At 34.2% G+C, this 17,181-nt stretch overlaps 1 protein-coding gene across 1 annotated transcript in view; it reads right to left on the reverse strand.

Moving 5' to 3' along the window:
- Positions 1 to 16,890, reverse strand: part of LOC120354927 (MOB kinase activator-like 2) — a 218,140-nt gene extending 201,250 nt beyond the window's left edge. The window contains exon 1 of the mRNA XM_039443068.1: positions 16,771 to 16,890. The gene's annotated coding sequence lies outside the window, so the exon portion shown is untranslated. The remainder of the gene's footprint in view (positions 1 to 16,770) is intronic.
- Between the last annotated feature and the right edge of the window lie 291 nt (positions 16,891 to 17,181).

Raw genomic sequence — 17,181 nt, forward strand, 5'->3', positions numbered from 1 at the left:
TCATTCCCTCTTGATCCGAGTAGCAATTCTCTGTACCCTTTATTCATCCCCTCTCGATCCGAATAGCAATTCTCTTTACATTTCTCCATTCGCTCTCAGTTCTCTCCAGCTTCTCTCTCTCAAGCTTCTCTCTCCTCCCTCACTAATGGAAGAATCGATTTGGCAGTAGCACCTGTTCGCAAATATCTCTCTAATTTGTTCGATCGCCTGAAACTAGCAGGCAGGAGTCTATAGAGACGCATGAGACTTGGGACAATACACTTTCATCTGTCGTTAAGCGGGGATGCATTTTCCATCGTTGACAACAACCAACAACTGGAACGGTAAATGAGTACTAATTCTTGTTTCCCTCGCAAACTTTATCGTTCGACTCAGCCATTAATCATCTCAGTCACCTTCATCATCCTGTCTTTGTTCCTCACTTTATGCTACACATTTAGAACATCCGAGTTGAATTGGTCAGTTATTAGACTTGAATAGACCTAATCGATTTTCATGAAGGTTAGAGGATGACAACTGAATATTGAATGTAAAGTAGTTATTCCGATTCCACATGTACTCCTCAGTTCATTATATCTCGAATATAATCGCTAAAGTTTTCTTTCTTTCACCTCCTCCTTCTTATTCAATACTCTTTTTCCCGTCATTCAATCTCTTCTCTTTCTTTTTCTCCTTAGTCCAGTCAATATAGACATAAAAAAGGGGGTGTGCTTGCAATTTATATTGTAGTTCTGATTTTTTAATATATTATTTGGGTACATAAGAGAAGTCCAGAACCAATTTCTTCATGCAAAATTTCCGTGTGCTAGATACAGAGTGGCTCAAAAACCTCGTGTTTTCGGCTCATTTTCCAGTTTTCAGCTATTTCTGCCAAATCTCGTAATCGGATATAAAAATTTAATCTTGCCTTTTTTCTGAAATATGGAATTTTGAATAAAATGAGATTATTCGGAACTCTCTATCTCCAATGAGTACTGAGTTATGATTTTTCAAAAATGACTGAAATTTGAAGAGAAAATAATATCTTCCGATTTTTACCATTTAGATGTATAATTCAAAATCCCTCTAGGCGTATTTTTGTGCTCTACAATCTGAAATCAGGTAGAACGCTCTATCTCATATAGATTTCCATGCTCCTTTTATTGTGAAAAACACCAAATTTTCAGCTTCAACCATCATCACCAACTACATAGTCTTCACATTGATATTTCGCACAACGACATAAGTTCATAAGATTATGTTCTATGAGAATCACCCGTTAGATGCACTTCATTTCAGTATTTCCTAGTGAAGAGGCGCGCTTAAGGACACCTCAAGGATAAAAATTTCAAACACTTATAACTTCTGACACAATGCTCAGATTCCATCGTACTAGGAAATAATGAAATGAAGTGCATCTTACGGGTGATTCTCATAGAAAATAATCTTATGAACTTATGTCGTTGTGCGAAATATCAATGTGAAGACTATGTAGTTGGTGATGATGGTAGAAGCTGAAAATTTATACATCTAAATGGTAAAAATCGGAAGATATTGTTGATCAAAATCTAAAATTCATCAAAAATTTATTTTCTCTTCAAATTTTACTCAGTTTTGAAAAATCATAACTCAGTACTCATTGGAGATAGAGAGTTCCAAATGATCTCATTTTATTCAAAATTCCATATTCCAGAAAAAAAGCAAGAGCAAATTTTTCTGTCCGATTACGAAATTTGGCAGAAATAGCTGAAAACTGGAAAATGAGCCGAAAATACGAGGTTTTTGGGCCACTCTGTATCTAGCACAAGGAAATTTTGCATGAAGAAATTGGTTCTGGACTTCTCTTATGTACCCAAATAATATATTAAAAAATCAGAACTACAATATAAATTGCATGCACTAATGTATATAGTGACTGGACTACCTCCCTTTTCATTCATTCAGTTTCAATATTCACCTTATTGCCGTCACTAAGCCAAGCTTACGGACTAAGGACTAAGAAGTCATATTGAGAAGTAATTAGTATTCCAGAGTCTAGAAGCAGGCGTGATTTTATTTGTGTTCAATTGAACATTGTTGATGAAATCAATTGTAAAATTGAAATCAGTTTATCAATCAATTATTATTTATACAATACAATACAAATAAATTCCATTTCCATTAATATACAAATAAAAAATCGAATCAATAAAATGTACATGATATTAAAAAATACAATATATGAAATTTACTACAAATATAAATAAATTGCATTTTTTCGGAAATTAACCTACTACTATGGGAAATCCATGTTCTAGAGCAGGTGTAGTAGTAATACAATTACATTTAGAGTTGGGGTGTAAATACATTGGGTAAGTGTGCTCACATATTATTTATATTTATGTATTTTATTCAGTTGATTTTCTATTATTCATTTGTACGTTTTTACTACATCACATAGCACAAGTCATATTCCGCGCTCTTTTTGAAATGTATTGTAGCTTGATTTTCACAAATATGAGAATGTATAAAAAAATAAAAATACTATGTACTAAGACTGGGACATTGGATGTCCATTATGCTTGCAGTTCTCAGCGATACAGTAGGTACTGGAGAATTAACTCAAACCCAGACTTCTCAGAGTTTGAGAAAATGCTAATGAAAATCACGAGATGCTCAACTCCGCTAGAATTCTCTCAGCTCTTGATACTTTGATCAACTTTTGATGTAAGAAATATATTATTGATTACAAAATAAATCTGCCTTTCTTGTAGCTCAAGTGATGAGACATTAGAGCATTTTATATTCCATTGCTCTGTGTATGAAGAAATAAGAGAAGTATATTTGCAATATAGTTAATGATGAGGATATGCTTTCAGCTTTATTTTCGAACTTTTCAATAATCAAGATACTCAGTCTATCACTCAGATACTCCGTATCATTTCGATAATGTTTTTATTGTATAAATGAATAAAGGATTGATTGATTATTTATCTTAATTTGAATCTTTCGTGTGGAAAGATTGTATCCTCAATATCAATGGAGTAATATTATTACAAGCAATTTCTTGAAAATCTACAAATTTCGTCAGCCATCTTGTTTTTTTATGATGACAAACATTTTTAAGATTACCATCATGGATATTCTCTTTCTGCACATGATAACAAAGAGATTTATACCATTTCCAAGCCTGTACCTTCAATGATTATTTATTTACACCGTTTTCTAATTGTCAGGTTTGGCATAGGCCGAATACGGAGGGAAAAACGTGATTTCGGCTGCAAACCGTACTTTTCTCTCTTTTCCAATGACGCTCCAGCCGTGGGAAATGAACTTAAGCCCTCAACTAGACGTCATTTTGAAGCTTTGGGAAAATTCTACAACACAGTCTCAGTAATAGTAGGTTATGTCCACTGTGAATACATCTACAGGGTGGAAAGTGAAATTTCGTCCCCGAAGAGTGTATGTTTCAAGTTTTTGGAACTATATTAATCATGAAAAGCAGTGGTGGCTGGTGTAAATATAGTTTGGAGTTTGCAGACCAATTCTAACTATCATAGTAAATAAGAACGCAATAAATAGGGATTATTAAATTGTCATTACATAGAACTTGAATTATATCATTTTTTTCAAACAGAATTCCAAGTCTCTGTAAGAGATAACAAGAAGTGAAATGAATAATTTACAAGATTCAAACAATACAATAGAAATAGAAAGCCCAAAACTGTTTCACATAGGATCATTCTTAATCCTCTCAAAATTATTAGCCTGGAAATACAATAGCACAATTATTTTTTTCTAACTGCCGCTTGTACTTACGCGCTCACGCAAACTCTTACGGCTTGTGTGGAATTCTCAAGATTTGGAGGTCTTACAAACTTCTCAATTTCAGTTTCATTCTCCATTGCTATTAACTAAATATCCAATCATCCAATCAATTTTCAACGCTAAATATAATATATATCACATATCCTCGTTTATTATTACACACACGTTTCGTTTATTAGCCTACTCCATCACTTACAATCCTCAAATCAAAACAAACAAAACTTTTCAACGTGGCCTGACGTCTGTAGTGTGATACTATCGACTATCGATACGAAGACAGTCTTCATAGATCGATATTGTTGGTATCGAATTGTTAGTTTCCATACAATGACTGGTTGTAGGATCGGGTGAGCACTTTTTCACAAGGTGGAGAACAGAGTCTCGCCGTCAATGTAAGTATGACGTCATGGATACATATATCGATATCCATAGCTTAGATTAGAATCGATAGTTGCTAATTAGAATCGATAGTTTAGTCACAGAGACAGAATACAGAATACTTTATGTACTCCGTGGTTTAGTAGCCTAGTTGGCAGAGCAACTGTTGTGAATTTCTGATATTAGAATTAAAGAGCTCAAAATCATGTTGATTTGAAGTTGCTTATCTTTTATGGTAAAGTCACTACCATAGCGATCTTTTAGTCTTGTACAAGACTGACAAATCATTTAAAAGAACAAGATTTGAAGCTTTAAATTTGAAATTTGAAGCTTTAAATCTTTGTTCTTTTGAAGTAACTTACTACTTAAGGCCCGGTTGCACAACAGCCTGTTACATTTTAATCGTGATTAATCTCACGAAAAAATATCATTTTTACATAACCTCTAGACTGTGTATTCCAAATTAAGATTTAGAGCAGTTTTGGGAGAAATGCCTGTTTTTTCTACCTGGATTGTATTTGTTTATGAATAAATAAATATTTCGAACAAGTTGCCACTTCATGGTCTCTCAATTTAACAACTACGTCGTTTAATATTAATTTACAATTTACATAACGCATTATTATTAATCCACTTTCAGAATATCTATTCCACTATCGATTCTAAGCAACTTGAATATCGATATAAGTATCCATCACGTCATTTTATCATGACGTCGAGACTCTGCTCTCCTCCTTGTGAAAAAGTGTTTACCGTAGGATCGCTGCAACCATGCGATTCTCAAAAAGCCTTCCGTTGTCATAACAACCAAATGGTTTGCCGGCACTTTAGGCTTCCAATGTTATTCTCCCATAAAAGCGACGCGTCATAGAGGGTTGCAAATAATGCTATGCGTTTCCTTCTTTGGACAGCGCAAATTCAAAATGTTGAATTATATCTGTTGTGTCTTTCTGCTGTGTGAATTTTGTCGGAATTTAGAAAATAATTTTCATTAATAATATGATCATCAAATTGAGGTGTTATTAAGACATTTAAAAAAAGAAAGTCTCTTTTTATTGCCTGATTTGTTGGGGGTTGTGCAACCTTGCAACCTTAAGGGGAGCCACCACTGATGAAAAGTAATTAAAATGATAGTTTTATCTAGAGTATTATATTTTGGGTAGTTAAGAATCGATCCGATCTCTCACTGTAACTGAAAAGTAGTCGATATAAAAAAATTGTCAGTTATGACCGCCACCTTGAATTTATCAATTATGAAAAATATTTTCGTTACTTTCTCATCGATATTCTCAGTTGGTTGGTTGTTACGGAGAGATTGAGACCATCCGAAAATCTTTATCATAAAGTGTTCGTCAAAAAATCGATTTTATAGTTCAGTTTTAATGATAGTTACTTGGCTCAGCGGCTAGAATGACAACATGAAAAAATCACAACTCCAGGATAAAAGATGGTAAAGACTTGAAACAAACGGAAATAGATGATAAATTTCATTTCAAAGAACTTTTTTGTACTTAATATCTTAAAATCGTCATTGAAAGTAGTTATTCAGGAAAAATACTCTTGAAAAATGAAATGGTTTTGATAAAGTGCATTTTTGTCGGTTCAAATAATTTTTTAGGTGGAAATGTGTGGTAACAAACTTGATAGGATAATTCATTGTGATTCGATTCGCGTTTTTTAGATGTCTCTATCATGAATGGTAACCATTCTATGACTGTTTAAATTAACGCTGGATCCGCCATCTTGAATCGGCCATTACGCGGCTCAGTCGTGACACCCAAATATGCGCAAGTGGTTCGGATATCCTGAGGTACCCTAGAATCAGAATATTTGGGTCTGTTTCCATCTTCACAAAGTACCCACGAAATCCATTTAACCCTACTGTATATCACTTAGCCACTAGAGAGAAGAGGCTATCCTCTAGTATGCTAATGATTGATGTGAGGTGAATGTCACTGTTTGTTGTCAAGTCTTATTCCGTTGATACGATAACGATTTAATAATTATTGATGAATATTATTCTGGCATGTTTGCTAAAAATAACAACTATGTTATTTTGCACGACCCTGATAACAAATATAACTGGGTGCTCGTTCTCAGATTTCATTTCATCATTTCATCATCTCTCTTTCATTCACACTCTCTTTCATTCATTCATCAAATCATCACAAATGGAAGCGTTTGTGCGGCATTATTTTTACCATGAGACAACTCTATATCAAAGTCCTGTTAAAGTACCTAATGAAAAATAAAAGTATCTTCCCAAAGCTGAACAAGAACCTTTATCATTTCAGACCAGCTGTAATAGAGAAATACAAAGTTTATCCTACAAAACTTTCATTGATCAGAAGGCAGCTTATTTATACGAGCAGTAAACTGATCAATGAAATACCTTTTGATTTAAATTTAAAAATTAATAAAAAAACCATTAAAGAGTGGATTAAGAGGGAGTATTTCTTTTCCTTATCAAGCATAGAATTTTAAATAGTTATTCATTTTTGTTTTTTGATCTCTGTATTTTTTCTGCTCTTTGGAATGTTTTGTTTGATTTTTGCTGATTCTATTGTAATTGCGTATTTATCAGTTGAATTTAAACCTAAATTTTTAGAATTATTTTCGAAATATTATTTATTTTTCGTTATTTTGCAACTCTCACCAGCGGGCAAAGAGTTTTTTCTTTTTGCTGGTGATGCCTAGTTTTTAAAAATATTTTATTTAAGAGTAAAATCATATATTATTCTTATTTTATTTAGTTTTATAATATTTTGTTTACAAAATGAAATTATGTTTATTGTTTTTATATTTTTAAAATTGGTCAAATTATGAAAATTTTGTAATATATGAATATAATTGATTTATGAATTGGCAATAAAAAAAAAATAAATAAAATAAAATTATCATTCATCATCATCCCCTCATAAATATCAATCAATATCAAATTAATATTAAATTCATCATCAATATCACCTTGGCTTGAAATACTCGTAGAGAGTTGCCTTTGAAAAATAAATAAATAAACTTTTCAATTGATCATACTATATATTTTTTGTCAATGGAAAATATTTATATTTTTTGTCGATATCAAAATAAAGCAAGATTAATTTCAATCCAGAACCAGGACAATGAAAGGTGAAGTAGGGATGAAAATAATGATCATCTGATTCATGATTATTTGTCCAACCTGCAGACAGAAATTAGAGAAGATTTCAATGTTATATTAGTGTTTCAGAATAATTCAACCTTCCCAATAGAGTTCTATCATTATAGAACGTTCATAGATTCTAACGTTATGATTTCGTTAACGGGAATGATTTTCAAAATACATTTCACAAGGATTGTTTGTGTATTATAATATAATTATACTAGCTAGCAGGATCGATTCGCTCGCTTTATTCATCTAGCCATTAATTAGTTTCAAAAATTACTGGTTTTGACTATATGAAGGCGTTCTCATTGAATACTATTGGAGTAATCACCAATAAGCAAATCAGAGTTGAGGGTTTGGAGGAAGAATCATAATTGGAGTAATTTGGTGCGGTTGAGGGTTGAGGCGTTGCGTTGAGCACTGAGGTTTTGTTTAACTGGCGTTGGTAACGATCAATATGTTTGCTTAATAAGTTGGAGAGTATCGAGGTAGAATAATATTTATCTAAAGTATATTGTGGGGGAACGTTGAGGTTTCATTTCATTTTAGTGTGGAATGAAGAACTAAGCGTTCTATGTGAAAAGAGCACATAGCAGAGTAATCAACACGTGAAATGCTTCAAAACCGTCAGATTCCAACCGGCTTTGTTCCATTTTTAGAAAATCCGAGAATGGAAAAGTGGTCTCGTTGAAAAATATGAGGTTTAAAAAAAACAAAGTGTGAGTGGTATGCTGCAGTATTTTGCGGCTCTCCAGCCAACGAAAACACTCTTTTCGCACGAGCGCCACTGATTATTTCTGCTGAAAAGAGAAATATTTAACGCCAGCTTGGTAAGTGCGGTCATGGATGCGCTAGATTCAATGTTCAAGTAGTAATTAATGCGGAATTCACAGTAGAGTGAGTGTCATGCGTTCACAGCCGACAATTTATCTGACTTTCCCGGAAAAGGTGCTCGATTTTTATTTGCTGTCTGTATTTGGTTTGACCGGTATTAGAGGATCTGCACTCATTCAATAAGCTCAACCTGCGCCAAGCAGAAGGTAATATTGGCTACAGCCCGCAACACTAGTCAATCACATCACTAATGAAAACCGACCCACGTACGCTTTCCTTGAATAACAACATTTTATTACGCTGCCTTTTTTATCGACACACTCTTTAATTAATTTCCGAAGCGGGAGAACTAAAACTGTATGAGTTCCATTGTTGGAAAAACATTTATCGGTTTCAACCCACTCGCTGAAGCCTCGTGTTTGAATAATGGAGAAATTTTCAATTAGTAGCACGTGCCTCCTTCAACGTTGAAACGAATAACAGTCGGCTCATCTCTTTCAGTTTCAGACTGATTTGTAATTGAATCAACTTTGTAACAAACTAAATATGCATGTTTTCATAACGTGACAATTCAAGTCCTTCTAATGTTTTCCTTTCAAGTTCATTTAATTTCTAGTCAGGTATCAATTAAGACGCATGTAGAACATCGTTTTAGTGTAAATATATCATACCTTTTGATAATGGTCGAAAGATTGTGCTGCTAGACTTTCATTTATTTTCACAAGAATGTATATTTTACTGTGTGTATGAACAAACACTGCGAAAAGTATTGACATATCTTCTCTTGAATGAAGACAAATTTTCAACATTTGTTTTTTTAAATAATATCTTGGGGGTTGAACTACTCTTATACAAGGCAGAACCCTGTAAAAAGAATCTATTTTTATAAATAACCATGTGAAAAATGATTTCACTCCGATATCAGGCTCCGATGTTTCTGCCTTTTATGTAGACTTTATGTAGGTTTCATAATCAGTGATCAAACGTTGAAAGTGAAAAACTAATCATGATAGGCATATTTATAAGAGAATCAGGAAGAATCAAACTAATGATTAGAGTTGGAGCTGTAGCAGAAATCTTATTCACGTAAAAAAATTATTGTAGGCCTATGCTTTGAATAATTTACCGCGTATTAAAAACAAAAAGTTGACGCGTTAACATGTTCTATATATTTCTATTAAATCCAAGTTCATGGTATGTTGAACAGAAAAGTTTGAAGTTTCACAAAGTTTAAAACGTGAAAAGGTGAATAATTTGCCTGAATTATCCTCTAACAATGAATATAATTTGGACGGGCTCACAATGTCGTACTCTATTGGTTCTTTAGAAAATATAAGTACAATACAAATAAAACAGTTCTTTTGAAAAACGAATTTGTTGAATAGTTTGATAACAAAAGTTGATGCAATACAACACTCTCAGAGCCATTTTCCCAAAAGTCCCAAAAATCTGGCTCGAGTTTCAAATTGTTGCGATTCCTGATAATCAGAAATATATATTATGGAGTTGAGTTGGAGACGTTAACCAAAACAGTCAAATTTTCGGTAGCTTCCTTATCTTGGCGATAATGATTGATGTTGTCCTTTTTCTTGTGTGGATTAGAATGTTCGGTGTTGCTTTTCTTGCTATTCTTTCTAAACTAAATAAGGCTTCTAAATCGTCGTTGAACTGCAAACAACTTAATATTTACGCGGCGTGTGTGGTTTTAATTGTTCTGGCAATTTCGGGCATAGAATCCAACCCGGGCCCGCAAAGGATAGTGGATGATGTGTATCTCAAATTGGAAAAGTTTGATAAAATAATCTCCATTGTACCGGATATAAAAAGTGAAGTTTTTAAAATTAATAAGAGTATTCTAGACTTGAATAGTGATCTTATTTCGCTGAAACAAACGTTTAATGATCTAACGGAAGAAAACAGTCGCCTGTGAATGATCTTTCTTGTGGATCGTCTCGAGGGGTTTTCCAGACGGAATAATTTGGTTTTCTTTAATATTCGCGATGAGAAGGCAGAGAACAGTGATAAGTGCGAGATCCTCATAAGGAGTATTATATCCACGAGATTAAACGTCAATCTGGATCAGTATAATATAGAAAGAGCTCATAGGACTGGTCGTCGAACTGGACAATGTAGGCCAATTATTGTGAGATTCGCGAACTACAAGAAAAAAAATGGAAGTCTTGTCACAAAGGAAAAGGTTCAAAGACTACATTATTGGTGTTGAGGAGGATTTTACTGTCCGAGTTAGAAGCGTTCGTAGAGAGTTGAAACAATTCATGTCAATGGCTAGGAGAGATGGACAGCATACAGTACTCCAATACGACAAACTGCTTGTCAACAGTCAGCCATATAAGCTGGATAAATTGAAAAATTGAAAATGCATTCCAGAAATTTAAACATCTAGGATGTCGAAGAACATGAGGGAGAAGACGATCAAATCGTAGAAGTAGAAACACACGTTAGTAGAAACCCGACTACAACGCAAACAAGTGAAATAAATGCAAGTGAGGCGGAGCCAGATATTCGAATTAGCAGTGAGTCACCTTCCGATGTTACAGCTTTACAAACTGAAAATCTCAATGAGGCAGCGCAGCACGAAATAAGCTATGAAACTGGTTCAATAGTGAGAGTACAGGTGATGGTCCAAGCAGCAGCCAGTCATACTGCCGAGGTGAGACGAGAAAACAATGCAGAGGCCAGAATATGACCTACAACATGAGGGCGAGGAGCGTCTCGGATTCCAGCTCCACAATACTACAATCGAATAAAGCCGCAGTTGGAAATAATTCTCAATCGAAGGCTCAATCAACAAATACCCCAGCGAGAAAGCCATCTACAATGACAACTTGGCTGAATCGCGGTAAGACACTTTCGCGGACCAAGGCAGAGCAAGGCAGCCAGCCACATTCGGGATAGCAGTTGGGAGAGCTGGAGAGCGCGGCCGGTCTTCATCGTTCGGAGTCTCGAGGGAGAAATCGGCTCAAATCAAGAATGAGGAAGAGGTTGGAAACACGCGAAACGAGGAGTCGGTACGGAGAACAAAGGAAGATAAGTAATCCAGATGATTGGAGATATTCGAGATGGGATCCTCACCATCCCAGCAGCAGAGAGAGAGGTAGAATCATACTCTAATCTTAGTATAGGTTCTAATAATTTAGTCGTTCAAAACAATGTGAGACTAAAAACTTGCAAAACCTCCCATTTAGAGTAGTATTTCGGAATTGTCATGGTCTTAATAATTTATATGCATTGAGCTTATCCTAGCAAGAAGATCGACTACGACATAATAGGGTTATGTGAAAATTAGGATTGTGTGGATCCCACACAAATTAAAACATGTAGGAACCTTCTCTAATACATAATTATAACATAATTCAAAAAGAGGCAGAGAAAAATAATAGTAGAGGTAGAGCGATTGAAGGATTAATAATGCTAATAAATAACAGATTGAAGTTCCAAGTGGTAGAATTGAATAATGTATTCCTGATAGTTGACATTTTTTTAAATAAGAATAGAATCTGGATAGGTTTAGTTTATATTCATTTGTTCAGGCTATGAACTGGAAGGTTTGAACAAGTTAGACTGCTTTTTAACGCAATGTTCAGCGCTCTTGGATAAGATTGCTGCTATGATACTCGGTGGTGATTTTAATAGTAGAATAGGGGGTATGAATTCAATGTATGAGGAAGGCCTATGCCAACAAACTGATCTGCAGCCAAATAGATTATCGAATGATAAGATATTGGATCGTAAAGGTAAAAGTTCAATAGAAATAATGGAAGACAAATCATTTGTAGTATTAGATGATAGAAGTAGGGGGGATAGCACTGGCCTCTTCACCTTTTTTAAAGACAATGGTTGTAGTACAATTGATTATGTATGGATTAATATTGGATTCCTAGACATAGTGAACGATTTTCTTGTCACAGATTTCATTTTGAGTTCCGATCACACGCCTTTAACTTTAGAATTGAATGTAGCTATAAATGCAACAGGTGGGAATAACAGTATCTATGATTTCAAGCTCACTTGGTTTGATAACAAAGAAGCGCATTTTAAAGGTGCCTTGCAATCTAGGAATGTCCCGCAGATAACAAATCAATCGGCTGATTTTCTGTTCCGTGAATTACAAACTGCTATCTACAATGGTGCTAAAGCGTCGGACATGATAATCAAGGATAGGAGAGATAGAGTGAATAATAATCAACTGTGGTTTGACAGAGAATGTAAGAATGAGAAGAGAGAAATTCGAAGACTGTTTAGAATGGCGGAGCGTGGAATGTTCAATGAGCAAGACTTAACACTATACCTATCTAAAATGAAGTGTTACAAACAATTGTTGAAATTGAAGAAATTAGAATATTTCGAAAGAATAAGAGCCAATCTTTCTAATATTAGAAGCAGTAAAGATTTTTGGAAAGCAGTTAACTTGTTTAAAAATAAAGAATACAGAACTGATAGCATTTCTTTGGAGGCTAGGGAGGTATATTTGAAATATTAATACAGTTGCGCAGAAAATGACCAAATTTATATTGAGAATAGATTTGCAGATGCTAGTCACCCATACTTGGATCAAGAGTTCAGTTCAGATTAATTGTCACATGTATTTTCACTTATGAAAAAGTAAAAGGCACCGGGTATCGACGCAATCGGAAATGAATTTTATAAAGAACTACCAGTAAGGTGGGAAGACTATCTACTGGGTATTTTCAATAAACTATTTTTGATAGGAGAGTTTCCCGAGGCTTGGTTAAAAACAAAGATATTTTTTATATTCGAAAAAGGTAATAGATTAGATCCAGAAAAACATCGCGGAATAGCCCTGATCAATAATTGTTAAAATTTTTACTCGGCTACTCGAAATCAGACTCTCAAACTGGGCAGATCGCTGCAACGTACTCCGCGAGTGCCAAAGTGGGTTTAGAAGAAGGTGTACTTGTATTGATAACCTTTTTGTACTTCATACTTTGATCTTCAATCAGATCTCAGTAAAGAAATGCTAATCATTTGGTTTGTTCGTGGACTATGAATCCGCGTTCGACTCAGTGCCGGATGAACTTGTATGGCATGAGCTGGGTAGGCCTATGTGTGGAGTAATCAGCAGAGTACCTAATAAGGACGTTCAGAGCGCTGCATGGCTTTGCTACACCCATAGCTTAGCCACCTCTAATACAAGGCCCCGGCCTACGATATTGCAACGTCGCAGCGTAAGCCTAAGTAGCATTTCAAAGGCCTCAGACGTATTACAGAGAGATAAGAAACTGGATATTGCAAATGGATATAAGTACCTTGGAGTTGAGTTCCACTCATCGGGAAAATTCAACAAATTTGCGGAGTTTCAAGTTAGTAAATCTAAATACATTAGAGAGACAACCATAAATATCCTAAGAAAGGCGAAGTCGGATGTGATGTTTGGGCGAGCAAGATGAAGCTCTATGATTCATGCTATGCTCTATATTCTCATGCCTACAGTGCTATATGGATCGGAGATATGGGGTCTAAGCTGTATGAATGTAGTGGAGAAGGCACAGCTTTATTTTCTAAAGCGTTTACTCCTGTCGAATAGAAGGACTCCCAGCTGGCATTGAGTTTGGAGACTGGAAGACTACAATTGAGAAGTTATTTATTCGTCAAGTCAATTAAATACATTTGTAGAGTTATGCCAATGGCTAACGAGAGATACCTCAGAGATAGATTATACGAGTTGGCGCAGCAAGATCAAGATAACCAACGTAACTGGGTGTGATCAGTTGCATCTGGCGGGTGGCAATCTGGTTGGAGATTGGCAGGACAGAGAAAAGTTTTCTAAAGTTTTACAAGTTGAAAAGGAAAACTAGTACAAAACTATCTTGACAGACTCTGTGGACAAGACATAGAAGCAGCTCTGAACTCAACAAGCAGCCCACATTATAAAAAATTGAGCCTTAGGAAGCCCTATTTGTAAAATGAAAGAGAATGAATATGTGGAACATTATCTATTAAGGTGCCCAATGTATGGATGAATAAGAAGACACTATTTAGAAAAATTCACTACAAACATAGTTACTGACGATGACAAACTCATGGTTTCACTTTCGAACTTTACGGAGCAGAAAATCAACCGTTTGTATGTATATACAAAGAAAGCAATCGAAATCAGATCTATGATAATAAACACTTGATATAAACGAATGATATCCGATAATCATAGTCAGGAAATAGAGGTTATATCATTGAAAATATTAAAAGTATTTTATATAAATACACTTGAAAATGGCATCAATGTTGAAACATGTTGTGATTAAATAATTCAAAAAGGGTACTGAGATTTTTATTTTTCTTTCTATTTATGTTACAAGTAGCCCTATACAGAAAAGAGATAAATTAAAAGTATTCTATGCTCATTTTAGACGGTGAAGTGGGGAATGTAGTGAGCTGAATAAAGTAAATTTGATGGGGATAGATTGAGCTCTAAAATGTAAGATAGTTGAATGGGATTATTGTATGTGTGGCGGATTATTATATAAAAATGTATTATTGGATATATGTGTCTAAAATTTATTATTGTTGAAGTTAATACTGTTATTAGTAGTTTCGTTTATAAAATACGAATACGAATAAGATAAGATAAGATATATTTATTGATAATTGTTACAAGGCAGAAGTTAACTATGGTAACATTTACAAAAATTTAAAATATAAAATTAAATCAAAACTTAATAGACAAATAATTACTTAACAGTTCCGCATCAGTTATGATTATTGATATATTATATCAATTACAAATGTCAAAGAAAAAAATATAGTAAATTTATTAAGCCATCAACATTATACTAGATTACATCAGCAATATTAGAGGAAAGAAAAGTTGTTATTCTAGTTGTTGTAAGAGTACAAGACGAATAGGTAGATATTTAAAACTAGAATGTTATTATTGTTGACTATTATAAAAGGCATTTTATTAGTATGTAAAAAATGTAGTATTGGATAAATTCCATATTAAGTTTATTATTTTGAAGTTGAACTTTTATTGCTCGTTTATAAAATATGTATATAGGTAGTTATATAATACTGGAATGCTATTGATGATTAAATCAAATGGAATGCTTGAATCAAACTATGATTGATGAATATGATAATTATTATTAAAGCATGATTTAATACATAAAAGTAATGTTATCATGGAATGTAATGATTGTATTCAACTCAACTCGTTTGTATGATCATATGTGCTTGAAACGAATAAAATTTATTTATTTATTATATATCTTTTTTTGAGCGTATCTTCGAAATATTGAAGTCCACGAAACAAGAGAATTTAATAACTTAGCTGAACTTCTTTAACTAATTTGAACGTTTTCTGTCAATCTGTTCTCGGAAAAACTGAGAAAAAGCAGAAACCGCGGATTTTTGGCGTGTGTTTGGCTTTATGTTAAAGCTTTTTTTTATACATTTTGTCCACCAGATGAACCTGTCTACCAAGTTTGAACATTTTCTGTCTATTAGTTTCTGGAAAAAGTTGAGAGAACGCAGAAAAATACTAGAAGACACTGGAAAAACGCCAAAAAACCCTCAGACTTGAGGCTTTTCCTCTCGATCACTCGAGACGCAGAAGGTTGTTCAACATGTTCACATCCTAGCTGCTAATCCTATTTCTGGATTATCAAGTTGAGGATCCAGGGAACGGAGCTATATATATATTTCTGATTATCAGGAATCGCAACGAGTTGAAACTCGTGCCTTTTTTCGGGACTTTTTGGAAAATGGCTCTGAGAGTGTTTTATTGATTTTGTGAAGTTATCTACAATATTGAATAATCAATCCTTTGAGGAGATAGCCGTAACTGGGAGCATTGAGATTCTATGTATTTTAAACTGCTAATTGATGGGTTGGTTGTTATTTATTGAAGTTTTTCATTTACCGTATTGATAGTTTGACACCTTGTGGGACCGGAATCCCATTGTATGACTGGTTTTATTCTATTATACTAATGAATGAAAAAACAAAGACTAGTTGGATTCCTTATCATTTTAATGCGAATATTGGATTATTTATGTAATGTAGAAGTGAAATTATTGCGTTTAGAGTAGAGTGAAAATTGAAAACATTCTCACACAATCGACTAAAATGAAAATGCTTTCAACAGTTTCCACTCAACTTGATTTTAGATCTGAACAGAATCGTCACGAATATTCGATCAAGTTAGAAATAGTAGGCTACCAAGTAATATTTGTACAAGTACTGTAATAACTACTCTATCAAAACCAATTAGTGTTGTAGAGAAGAGGTGATGGATTCAGGAAAGTTCTAATGAAAGCACCAATGTAAACAAGAACTGTGTTACATAAAGTAATAAATTGCACAGAACTCTTGTTTTGAACATAATTAAAAGATTGAAATGAGTTCAAGCGTTGATATTGTCGGATTCGCTCTCCGTTTCAAATAAAGTTTATCCAAAAACAAACACTCAACTTCAATAATTGCTAACTTTGTATTCAGCATGACTAATGGAATGAATTTGAGTGTTAAAATTGTCAGCATCAGCTACAAACAACAATTAAGTGGCACTTTGATGGAAGGGTGAATATAACTGGAATTCAATTGTGCTCAGAAATATAAGTGCAATCCAATGGCATGTGCTCACTCACCCCGGTCTCCCTTTTAATTCCTGATGGAATTGCAAATCAAGGCAACTTAGAAATCCAATTCTCTTTGATGAATCCACTGCACTGTCTACCACGCGTGCAACAGATAACAGATAGGCCTACTGTTTGAACAAGTTGGCAACACAAAAGGCTCGAATCGATTGTTGTTACACAGCTGATTCACAGCAGCAATATCGAACACGTCACATCCTGACGATAAAGAATGTCGCCTAACCACCGAAACACAAACAGCTCAATGCAAATATGGATGCGGTCGAGCTTCATCAATTAAGCTGTCAGTAAAGGTTGAATGGGAAGCTTTGATGTTATTATTCACAAAAACCAATTGTAGTCAATTAAAGCCAATCTCACTTCACTACATGTGGCCGATTTTATTTGAAATAGTCTTTTATC

Source organism: Nilaparvata lugens, chromosome X (assembly GCF_014356525.2).
Source record: "Nilaparvata lugens isolate BPH chromosome X, ASM1435652v1, whole genome shotgun sequence".
Lineage (NCBI taxonomy): Eukaryota > Metazoa > Arthropoda > Insecta > Hemiptera > Delphacidae > Nilaparvata > Nilaparvata lugens.